Source organism: Mytilus edulis, chromosome 12 (genome assembly GCF_963676685.1).
Source record: "Mytilus edulis chromosome 12, xbMytEdul2.2, whole genome shotgun sequence".
Classification (NCBI taxonomy): domain Eukaryota; kingdom Metazoa; phylum Mollusca; class Bivalvia; order Mytilida; family Mytilidae; genus Mytilus; species Mytilus edulis.
Window position 1 is genome coordinate 79,528,288 of NC_092355.1, and position 13,547 is coordinate 79,541,834.

The 13,547-nt window shown below is 33.3% G+C and overlaps 1 protein-coding gene across 1 annotated transcript in view; it reads left to right on the forward strand.

The window, feature by feature from the left end:
• LOC139497868 (uncharacterized) overlaps positions 1 to 13,547 on the forward strand; it is a 215,927-nt gene that overhangs the window by 82,462 nt on the left and 119,918 nt on the right. The gene's annotated exons all lie outside the window — the stretch shown is intronic.

Here is a 13,547-nt window from a genome sequence, read left to right on the forward strand (position 1 = left end):
TTTGATATTTTTTTGTGATAATTTTCATACCATGCTACTCACTTGAGATGGAAATGTATTGCTAGAAACTAAGGAGCCACGTGGCGTTGCTAATGAAATTGACATGAAATTGACAACGTTGTCATAGGTAAAATAGCGATAAACAGATTATCATTGGTCATCTCAACTCGATTGCTTTTCTCGCTTTCGCCGTGACTGGCTCAAGCGAGAAAATTAATCTTGTTGAGATAACCAACGATAATCTATAAATCTGTATGGAAACTGATATTTATATCATTATACTGAATTCGATATTAAATCAAAATCTGTTTTTAATTTAACAGTTTTAATGAGAGAATTTTTTTTTTCTCTCGTTAATTGTCTTTGTTTGTTTTGAATTATAGTTGATAAAGTTCTTTACAAGACCATTTTTTACACCAAGGTTTAACAGCGGAAGTAAAACAAATATCACACATGTATGTTATTGCTTCACTTTGACCACATTCCTTAATATATACAAAATTATATTGTTAATTAGACAAGAATCATATAAAGTGGGGTCTCATTTTGTTTGTCTCCTTGTACTAAATCAGGAAATGTAACTATTTTTCATATTTCTTTGAAAAAGTTACTTTTTAAAAAATTGATCATTATTCTGAATCATGTTAATCAGACAGATTTAGTCATTATATTAACAAATTCTTGTTAGGATCATATAAAGTGAGATGTTATTTTACTCAGAGAATTTTAATGAATCCATTGATATAAATATTTAATTCATTTCTTAAAAAAAAACTAAAAAAAAATTAATACATGACAGTTCTGATGAAAGTTTTGACATCTCACACAAAAACATGTTGTTTATTTGTTGTTTATGATCAATATAAATACAAGTGTGACTGGTCATTTTATTCAGTTTTGACCACTGATTCATGTGATATATATTTAGTTTATATTTATTACACAACATTGTCCAGTTTATCAGACAAGTTTTGATGACAGTTGTATTATTCCAGGGTAGTGGATGGACAGCATTAATGTTTGCTGCCTGGGGAGGACACCTGGAGATCTGTAGACTCCTCATTGATAGAAGATGTAAGATCGACATCACATCAACAGTATGTTATCTACTTAGTCTGATCACATTACTATTAATCTACACAAAATCATGTTGTTAATCAGACAGGTTTAATGAACAAATATGTGTAAGAATCATATAAAGTGGGGTCTCATTTTACTTGTTTTGTTCTACTGAATCCATTGATATAATTATTTTACACATTTCTTGAAAAAAATATTTTATTAAAATGAACAATTATACTGAATCTACACTAATTCCTGTTGGTAATTAGACAGTTTTAATGAACAAATATGTGTAAGAATCATATAAAGTGGGGTCTCATTTTGTTTGTTTTGTTCTACTGAATCCATTGATAAAATTATTTTACACATTTCTTGAAAAAAATATTTTTTTAATATATCAGGTTTTATGGAAGTTTTGACATTTCACAACAAAACATGTTTATGTATTGTTTATATAGAATATAAATACAAGTGTGACTGGTCATTGTATTCAGTTTTGACCACTGATTCATGTGATCTATATTTTGTTTATATTTATTACATAACATTGTCCAGTTTATCAGACAAGTTTTGATGTCAGTTGTATTATTCCAGGGTAGAGGAATGACAGCATTAATGTTTGCTGCCGAGGGAGGAAACCTGGAGGTCTGTAGACTCTTCATTGATACAGGATGTAAGATCGACATCACACAAGTATGTTATCTACTTAGTCTGATCACATTACTATTAATCTACACAAAATCATGTTGTTAATTGGACAAATATTTGTAATAATCATATAAAGTGGGGTCTCATTTTACTTGTTTTGTTCTACTGAATCCATTGATATAATTATTTCACACATTTCTTGAAAAAAATATTTTTTTAAGATATCAGGTTTAATGGAAGTTTTGACATTTCACAACAAAACATGTTTATTTATTGTTTATATACAATATAAATACAAGTAAGACTGGTCATTTTATTCAGTTTTGACCACTGATTCATGTGATATATATTTAGTTTATATTTATTACACAACATTGTCCAGTTTATCAGACAAGTTTTAATGTCAGTTGTAGGATATGTTGTATATTATTGATATTGATAACAAAGTATTGTACATTATAGTTACATGTTATTTGGTTATATTATAGAACGGTGGATACACAGCTTTACATTATGCTGCTGAGTGGGGATATCTACAGATCACAAGATATCTGGTAGAAAGAGGTGCCAGTCCTTTGGTTACAACACATGAGGTAATATTTTATAGTATATGACCAGTGTTCAACTATTAAGTAATGAATCACTAAAATGATGTATAAGATATGGTTGGATTCTATTTAAAGGCGATAGTTAAAAGTCATATGATTATTTAAATTGGACTTAAAATATGAAAAAGTTATATAGCCTTGAATGGCTAAATTTTACTATAAAACAAATAGACTATCATACTGGCTGTAATTAAAGTCAGTGTAAACAAACAAATTGTCAAACAAAACTTACACCAATCCGTTGTCATGACAGTTATAACAAAGACTAATAACTAGACAATATCTGTATGTTCAATAAGGAGGAAATAAAAATTGTTTAATAATTTTATATTGAGTTGGCACTTTGAAAATAATTTGAAAGAGATGATCCTATAAAGACTATATTTTTTTTTCAAATTCCTGTATTTAAATTGTGTAGTGGCAGAGATACCTATCATCTTTGTCATCGTTTATTTATTTCCTTACAAGATTGATCGTTTATATAAATATACAGTGTTAATTTCCAATGTTTAACGCAAGCGTACATTTTAGATGAATAAATTGAATGAAAACTACATTTCCTTATTTGTGCATTGCGATTAAAAATTCGTATGTATCATTACTTTCATTTGTTTACAACTCTGTCTTGCATTGTTCTGGTCGTACTACTGCAAATATTCAATTTCATGACTGTATCATGTGTTTCTAACAGTTTACCATAGTACTATCACATGCTTAGGTTAGAAATTAATGGTAAACCCTAGTGTTAAGTGTTTAATGTCTAATCTTACCGTTTTAATTTATTGACATAACTGCAGGACTCGATTCTCAATTAACAATTATACTGTAGTAAGATAACCATTGCAAAGAATACTGCTCAAACTTTTGTGAAAAACGGTTTTAACTTTGCAGTGTTGCGAGAGGTTTATGTTCTATGTTGAAGGCAATTGTAGTGACCTGCAATACAAGTACCGTTCATTTGAGTTTAGTTATATGTCTTGTGTTTCTGTCTCTGACCTAGGTTTTCTGTATTTGGCATGTGTAGTGCATCATGACATAATACATTGTTCTATGTACCATAACATGATGAACTTTCGTCCAGGACTGCTGTGTATTTTTGACATGGAACTCTTGACCAGACTATGACTTTTTGACTCTTGACCTTTGCACGTTGGGTTTGTCATCATGATACAGTTTGTTCTTTTGTATATTACCTTGACCTCAAAATATAACTTCAATTGACCTTGCTTCTGAATATGTGGCATAATGATTTATTGTCATAAGATGGTGAGTCTAGTGGCACGAGAAACTTCATGTGAGCTTGACCTTTGCCCTCAATGTACAACTTGTATATTTTGTTTCAATTAAATGGAGAATTGTCTGATTGGCACTCATACAACATCTTCTAACATCTTTATAAAATATATAGATATATTTGTTAGTTTTGTGTACCACGATGACCCTTTTCTCAAAATCCGCTTTGTGTTTTTTTTTTTAAAGGATCTCTTGACCAGACTATGACTTTTTGACTCTTGACCTTTGCATATTGGGTGTGTCTCTTGGTATGATTACCTTGACGTCAAGTCAGGAGTCTCTGGTTTTTGTTAGTCTTGTATGTTTTTAATTGTAAGTTTATTTTATGATTTGGAGTTTGAACTGGTACACATTTTGTTAAGGGCCATCTGAAGCCCGCCTCTGGGTGAGGGATTTTCTCGCTTTGTTGAAGATATAAAAAAGAAGATGTGGTATGATTGCCAATGAGACAACTATCCACAAAAGACCAAAATGACACAGACATTAACAACTATTGGTCACCGTACGGCCTTCAACAATGAGTAAAGCCCATACCGCATAGTCAGCTATGAAGGCCCATTAGTGGCCTTTGACTGCTTTCTGCTCTTTTGACATGGTTACTGTCTCTTTTACACATTCCACATTTCCATTCTCAATTTTTAAGAATGTTTGGTTCAGATGAAACTAAATCCTTTAATTTCCGTGAATATCAAGTAAGAAAATTAACTGCTTCAGTAGCATCGTGTGCTGCCAGTTGTGATAGATAATGCAAAATGTTTCAATCATTTTACCTTAGATTTCATTTCATGGACATGTAGGTATGGATAGTCTGCTTTTACATCATAAAAATTCACACAGAAGGTATACGCATATCAATAAACTGAACTCAATGCTAAGAACTTTTAAAGTACACTTAGACAGAGAGCTCAATCTAGTGAAATACTTTGTTAAGTTGGTCACATTTAACTTGAAATATCACTGTCTGTTACCAAACTGCACCGAGATCCTGAAAAAAAATGTGCAAGTTAAGTCTTTTTAAAGCAGAATTCAATGGAAGTAAATAAGCTGATTACTGAATTGCTTGTGAAAAAAATTAGTAAACTTCCACATATAGATGCAGGATTCGCGTAATTTTGACCATTTTGTGACCATAAGCATTGTGACTAAGTTTAAAAACATTTGGTTGAGGCAAATGTAAGTTAAAGAACGGAAACAATAGATTTAGCAGTTTTTCCTATCTCAAGGCTCCGGGTTGACATTTGTATCATTGGTACTCTTATTACAACTTTTTACATCTAAAAACTCATGAACAGTGACACCATTGGGACCCAATATCGAACTTAATAGATCTGTGTTTTGGGGTAATGTGAATCGCGTATAAGGTTGCTAACATTTGATTGATTCAGACTTATTTAAGAGAAAGGAAACGAAAGAGTCAGCACTTCTTATGTTTTTAAAGGGATATAACTCTTGAACAGTAAAAGTGACACTTAAAAATTTCAAATTTGATTTTGTGTTGAGGTGGGGATCCCGCTTACATGTTCAACCCCGCCTTATTCGGTATGTATGTGCCTGTGGTAAGTCAGGGGCCTGTGTTCAATGAATGTCATTTTTATGTGTTACATACTTGTTTTTCGTTCATTTTTATGCCCCACCTACGATAGTAGCGGGGCATTATGTTTTCTGGTCTGTGCGTCCGTTCGTTCGTTCGTTCTCTTGAGGTTAAAATTTTTGGTCAAGGTAGTTTTTGATGAAGTTGAAGTCCAATCAACTTCTAACTTAGTACACATGTTCCCCATGATATGATCTTTCTTATTTTAATGCCAAATTATAGTTTTGACCCCAATTTCATGGTCCACTGAACATAGAAAATGATAGTGCGAAATTCAGGTTAAAGCTTTTGGTCAAGGTAGTTTTTGATGAGGTTAAAGTTACGTCAACTTGAAACTTAGTACACATGTTCCCTATGATATGATATTTCTAATTTTTATTCCAAATTAAAGTTTTTACCCAATTTCACGGTCCACTGAACATAGAAAATGATAGTGCGAGTGGGGCATCCGTGTACTATGGACACATTCTTGTTTGTACATAAATTTGTTCGTTTATTTTCTCGTTTGAATATTGTTTTACAATGTCATTTCAGTGCCTTTTATTGCTGACTATATGTGGTATTGACTTTGCTCATTGTTGAAAGCTGTATATGACCTATAGTTGTTAGTGTTTGTGTCATCTGGTCTTTTGTGGAGAGTTCTCATTGGCACTCATGCCACATAAGGGGGAGGGTTGGGATACCGCTAACATGTTTAACCCCTCCTTATTTTATATGTGTTCCAGACCATATGAGTATTTGGACCATACGCGTATGGTCATGACCATATGGGTATATACTCATATGGTCCGACCATACGCGTATGGTCGGACCATACGCGTATGGTCGGGGTAATTAACACTCTGTTACAGTTTACTTTTAATACTTCTAAACTCTTCATATGGTATGACCGTTCATTCAAAATACGCTATCACATAGGTAATTCTATCATTATATTATAATAAAAAGATAAGCTAAATAAAAATAAGCAGTTTCACATAGTTAATTTTACTTAATTGTCGAATTTAAAGTAAACACATTTTATACCGATGGTCATTACCGATTAGATATTACGAGTAATTGGCAATATCATGAATATGTCGACTAAAAAATTAAATTCCAAAAATTTCTTAATGAACTGTTACATAAGAAGTCACTGGAAAGTAGCATACTATTAGTTTATTTAAGTTGTGTTGTGAAGATGGTGTATTGCAGTCATTTTACGATATTTGAGATCTAGAGCTTCTTAAAAACACCGTAGACATCAGAATTGCCAAAGACCTCGGTATCACTGAACGCAGCTGCAAAAAAAGGCTTGTTTTTCACTCGCAAAGAAAATGTGTAAATGAAAAAGATCGTGCACAAATTCTTGCAAATGCAAAAAAAGCTATGATACCGTGTGGAAGTGAATGTCATCCAAACCTATATGCACGAATGTAACTAGCGATGAGAACTAACTATGGCATCAATATTAAATTTTTACGTAGTTTTTTGGATTATAAAATTTAAAAAAATTGTCATGTTTTAAACCATCACTGTGTTTTTAGATAAAGTTTTTGTATTATTGAAACGTTTATAATGTAGTTTAAAAAAGTATATATACCTATATGGTCCAAATACTCATATGGTCCGGCCCGTTAATACCCAAACGAGTATTATACTCAAATGGTCCGACCATACGCGTACGGTCGGACCATACGCGTATGGTCGGACCATATGAGTATACGCATACGGTCATGACCATACGTATATGGTCCAAATACTCATATGGTCCGGAACATATGCACGTGCCTATCTTGTTTTTCGTTTATTTTTTGTACATAAATTAGACCGTATGTTTTATCTTTTGAATAGTTTTACATTGTCATGTCGGTGCCTTTATTGGCTGACTTTGCGGTATGAACCTTGCTCATTGACGAAGACCGTGTGGTGACCTAGGCTACATTGTATAATTGTTAATTTCTGTGTCATTTAGTCTCTTGTGGAGAGTTCTCATTGGCACTAATGCACCAGCTTCTTTTATATATTGTATAAGATTTGTAGTATTTGGTTGAGGCAAACTAAAGTTAGGAGAGCTGAAACCTGTTTTTATGGGACGTTCGGGACAGACGGACTAGTGTAACTCTTTATGCCCCTAAATCATGGCGCCAACACAGAAGTTCTGACTATTGTGCTGGTGATACACATCCCACTAGCACTGTCATTAACACATGTTCACATAATTATACCCGACGCAACGGGTTGCAGAGGGTATAATGTTTTTGACCCGTCCGTCTGTCAGTCCGTCCGTCAGTCCGTCAGTCCGTCCGTCCGTCCGTCCGTCCGTCAGTCCTGTTTCTTGTCATCGCAACTCCTTTCAAACCACACAACAGAATTTCACGAAACCTTTTCAGATAATAAGGACATACTATGTAGCTGTGCATATCGACGGGAAATTGCGATTCAATTTTATTTCTAGGAGTTACGCCCCTTTGAACTTATTTACTTTAATGTACTACTGCAACAGTTTGCCATCGCAACTCCTCTCAAACCACACAACAGAATTTCACGAAACCTTTTCAGATAATAAGGACATACTATGTAGTTGTGCATATCGACGGGAAATTGCGATTCAATTTGTTTTCTAGGAGTAACGCCCCTTTGAACTTATTAACTTTAATGTACTACTGCAACAGTTTGTCATCGCAACTCCTCTCAAACCACACAACAGAATTTCACGAAACCTTTTCAGATAATAAGGACATACTATGTAGATGTGCATATCGACGGGAAATTGCGATTCAATTTGTTTTCTAGGAGTTACGCCCCTTTGAACTTATTAAGTTTAATGTACTACTGCAACAGTTTGTCATCGCAACTCCTCTCATACCACACAACAGAATTTCAAGAAACCTTTTCAGATAATAAGGACATACTATGTAGTTGTGCATATCGATGGGAAATTGCGATTCAATTTTTTTTTTCTAGGAGTTACGTTCCTTTGAACTTATTTACTTTAATGTACTACTGCAACAGTTTGTCATCTCAACTCCTCTGAAACCACACAACAGAATTTCATGAAATTTTGTAGATAATAAGGACATACTATTTAGATGTGCATATTGGCAGGAAATTAATTTTTCTTATACAATTTTTTTTTCTTACACTTATTTAATTTCTCCAATGACAATGTGGGGACGTGGGGTATGTGAGCGTGCTCACTAAGGTTCTTTAATTTTATTATAAAAATATTCAATCTTAAATTTGATTTCTTTATTTTTTGCAGAATGATTATATGCATGCCCTTCACAATGACTGAATGAGTATCAAATTTGACAAATTTAATGTACATAATTATACATTTTATTATATTTTATAACTTTTTTTCCAACTAATTAAAGCTTACCAACTTATTGATCATCACTTTCCTTTATATGTCTTTTAACATTCTGTTTTGAACAAAAAGATTTGTTACATATACTTCACATGTATTTCTTTCAAATCTGACATTATTAAAAAGCCATTAAATAAAATTCAGTCGAACTTGATAATAAATGTGCAATCAAATATGTATGCAAGTTGTCAACTGGTCAAGTGGCTAGATGCACATATCGTTAGCCATATAAACAACATGTCCTAATTGGGTGGTTTTAAAACTTCTAGCATAGGCGGATCTAGAGGGGGGCGGCCCCCCTCCCCCGCCCCCCCTTTCGTGGGAAAAATTTAGTTGATTATATAGGGAATCATTGAAGCATGACTGGAGCGGGCCCCCCTTTGGAAAAGTTCTGGATCCGCCACTGTCTAGACATATTTACATAAATAAGGGATGAGTAAAGAAAAAAAAACAAAAAAAAAACCGACTGAATTAAATAAAAGGATGTTCGATGTAGCCTGGGAACAGTATATCTAACATATATATGTTCCTGCTGTTGCTTCGGTTTGTTTTAAAAATCTATACGATGCTTTTATTTTTATCTAGTTTCCTTATCAAAATAATTAAAATGAGAAGATAAATACCTTATAGCTTCCTTTACCGTCGATGCTAAAATGTTTAATGTTATAAAATAATTTTAGCGTCTTTGACCTACTTTACCTTTTATTCGGAGACTTGTGGTTATCTTCTGTTCTGTTATTTTCAACGGGAACATTAGAATGATCTAGAATAGAACCCAGATGGAACCAAGAAGTTGGGTTACCATGGTTTCGAACCAAAGAACCAAGGTTTAGAACCAGAGTGCCCGGATATAACCTTATTGCATTCGGAATTCTCATGACTTTTTATACCTTCAATGTATTTTCCAAATCATTTATTTATTTAGTATATTTATATATAATTTTAACAATATCAGTGATAACACTAAAAACTATAAACTGCTGTAAAATAACAATATAAAGATGTAGGAGGGTAGAAATAATGCATACACATATAGGAGGGTGTGGATGGGGTACACATATATATTAGGATGTGGATGGAGTATACATATATAGGAGGTTTTGGAGGGGTATACAGAAATAGGAGGGGGTGGATTGATTATACAGATATAGGAGGTTGTGGAGGGGTATACAGATATAGGAGGATGAGGAGGGGTAAAACAGATATAGGAGGTTGTTGAGGGGGTAAACAGATATTGAAGGGGTGGATTGGTTATACAGATATAGGATGTTTTGGAGGGATTATACAGATCTAGGAGGGTTTGGATGAGGTATACAGATATAGGAGGTTGTGGAGGGACTATACAGATTTAGGAGGTTGTGGAGGGGTTAAAAAGATATAGGAGGGTGTGCAGGGGTTAAACAGATATAGGATGGTTGGGGAGTGGGTTTACAGATATGGGAGGGTTTGGAGGGAATATACCGATATAGGAAGGTTGTGGATGGGGTATACAGAGATACATGAGATAGGAGGGTTATGATTTGTTAAACAGATATAGGTGGTTGTGGAGGGGATGGATTGGTTATACAGATATAGGAGGGTGTGAAGGGGGTATACAGATATAGGAGGTTGAGGAAGGGTTATACAGACATAGGAGGTTGTAGAGGGGGTATACAGATATAGGATGGTGTGGAGGGGTTAAACAGATATAAGAGGGTTGTGGGGGGTATACCGATATAGGAGTATGTGGAGGGGGTATGCAGATATAGGAAGTTGTGGAGGGGGTATGCAGATTATCAGATATAGGATGTTGTGCAGGGGGTATCCAGATATAGGAAGTTGTGGAGGGGTATACAGATATAGGAGGGGGTGGATTGGTTATAGGTGTAATACCACCAAATCATGGTACGTCACATCCGGTTGCATACGAAAGTAGGTCTAAAAAAATATTCCCTTGAATTTGACCGTTGTAGGTAATTAATCCTACATTTTATTGCAGTAAAACTATTTCTGTGTCATAAACATATGTCTTGGGTTTTTCAAAACACCATTATTTTTTATTTGTGATTTGTATAGAAAATTTTGTAATCTTGAGGTTACATGGTGACTAAACCTTGTACACAAATAGAATAAGGGGAGAAATTTGATTGGTTAACTTCCAATGCTGGTTATTTTCTTATATGCAATGAAATGTTATGTGAAACTTTTTCTATAGAACTGGACAGGATAAAACTTTACTCGTGCCAAGTATTTCTTTATTTGAAACAAAGATAAATTCTGCACATTTTTTTGAAAAGTGCAAATTTAACAAAGACTAATAGGGGAAAATCAATGGTGGTATTACACCTAATATGGGAAGCTGTACATGCACATATGGCCTTGTGAGTAATCTCATGTGTTAAAATTTCTTGCTATTTAGGTGAAATAATACAAAAAATGAAATATTCTGAGTGGATTGAGTCTTCGAAACACATTTTATGAGAAAATTGTATTGAAATAGGACTGTACTATGAATATTCAGTTGACAGAACAAGCCATGCTAAGTGCATATATTTATTTTGTTGGAGGGGGTGGGCTTTTTCTCCTTATTTCTTATGTTTTGCTATGATATAACATTTTCCTAGGTAATACTTTAATAAATACATAGTAATAAGTAGATGAAATTATTTTTAATGTTGCAACGACAAGTTATTCACTAAAAGAGAAGCCTTTTATGTCCCTCTTTGGAACGCAGTGTAAATTTAATTTTTACGTAAGGACTTATTGAAACCTCCTTGGAGACAGCAAACTTTTATATGGATTGTTCATTTTGCTAAAATGCTTCAATTACTCATTTCTTATAACATTTCTACCATAAATGAGTGAAAGTTATCCCAATATTTTTATTTATTGGCCTGAAAAGTTGAAATTTTGAGGAAATGAGAGGTATAAATTGATCCAAAGAGACCTTATAAAGAAGACAAAGAGGTGAATAAGTGGTATTTTATCTTCCTAAAATCATCTTGTGTATCATTTGCAACTGTTTGTAGGCAGATAAGATAGATATTTGATCATTTATTGGTCCACACTCTATTCTATCTTGATGCAGCTTGGTTTTGATTTGTCGAAGAAATTTTGCTCGAATCGCTGTAGATGTCGTCTTTCATTATACTAGATTTTTCTCAAACTATTGAACTGATTTTGACAAAACTTGACAGAAATGCTTGAAATAACCAGTATTACAAAGGGAAAAAGTCACATTGAGTTTATTGAACAAAAAGGTCTTCTTTATACAGATGGGGCAATATGTGGATTGGTTATACAGATATAGGAGGGTGTTGATTGCTTAAATAGATATAGGAGGTTGTGGAGGGGGTGTACATATGTAGGATGTTGATTAGTTAAATAGATATAGGAGGTTGTGGAGGGGGTATACAGATATAGGCGTGCAGGGATTGGGTATACAGATATGCAGTGGCGGATCCAGAGGGGGGTTCCGGGGGTGCGCACCCCCCTTTAATTTAATTCCTGCATCCGCCCCTGATATGGTAGGTTGTGGAGAGGGTATACTCTCACTAAAATACTGATTTTCTGTTGTGAATGTCATATTCATCATATAATTAAAGTGCAATGAAGTGCAAATTTTCAAAACTTGTCCTTTTACATAAATCTATTTAAAAAAAGTGTTTTTTAAATGTTTTACAGCTCACAGTGACACCCTTTTTTATTAATAAGAAATGCATATGAGTTTTTAAGTTTTTAAGACAATACAATGACATCATATGTATAATGATGTCATTGAATAACGATCGATTAAAATAATGCTACATTTGTAAGTACAAGATACATGTAACCAACAGTTGCTTCATGGTTTAACTTGAAATGTCGAGTAGAAAAAATCAGTAACTAAGGATTTTAATATGATAGCAAGACCATAGCAACAGTTTACATATCAGCATATATTCAAAACTTTGACATAAATAAAAAAATAAAAAAAATTTAAAACTTGCCTAATACATTTTAATGCTCACATGTAATTCAGACTTTTTAAAACCTCTAATTTGCTGTCTCAGGCTAAACTGGAACGAAACGTCTGAAACTGAAATAAGACCAAAAATAACCTCAGGTTGTGATATCATTTTGTTTAATACAAAACAGTATTATTTATAGAGAGAAAAAAACACACTCTTGGAAGTTTTTCACTAAAAAGCAAATTGCTTCTCCCTTGTGGTTTTACAATTTAAATTTTAACATGTTAAATGAGGAACAATCAATAGTAGCTTTATAGTTTACTAGGTGGAAAGGTTTGACCCTCCCCCTTCTATCTTGTGATTTGTTAATGTACATTAAAATGTAAAAATATGTTTTTCTTTATTATATTTGTCTGTTTATTTCCATACTTTAGTGACAAGCTGCTAAATAATGATCATATAATGGTTTAAAACACATGTGTCAAATTATACTCATGCAAAGTGTTATTTCCCTTGATTATCAGCTATTCCTAAACACGTGTGTAGTGACTGGAACGATAATGACTCAAAACTGTCTTTAGTGTGCTATATTCACTTACAATTTAACAATATTAAATGTTCCCATAATCATAATAAAATCATAATTTGAAGTGAGTGCCTTTTTCAGTCACTGACACTTTCAGAATCTTTCGGGGTAACACCAATTTGATTTTTAATCCATATGGAATCATAGAAAAATTAGTCTAAACTGACCTCCAAACCATCAATGATTCTGAAATGAGGAGTATCCAAATTGCATCTATGCTTAAATTCGCATCGTCAAAAGTCTAATATCAGAGCTTTTGTTTAATTTCTTCAAATATTTTGAACAATTGGATATTAGTCCCTGCTTACTTGTCGTTTTAAAAAAAATTGATACTTGTAACATATTGTATTTGTTCATTTTAAAAAGATGACGTTTTGATGACGTCGCATCGCGATGTTTCAGTACATTTTGCTTTTTCAGTAAACACTTTATCTGTTGACAAATACTGTAAATGTTTTGTGCATATCTAAATATGTTT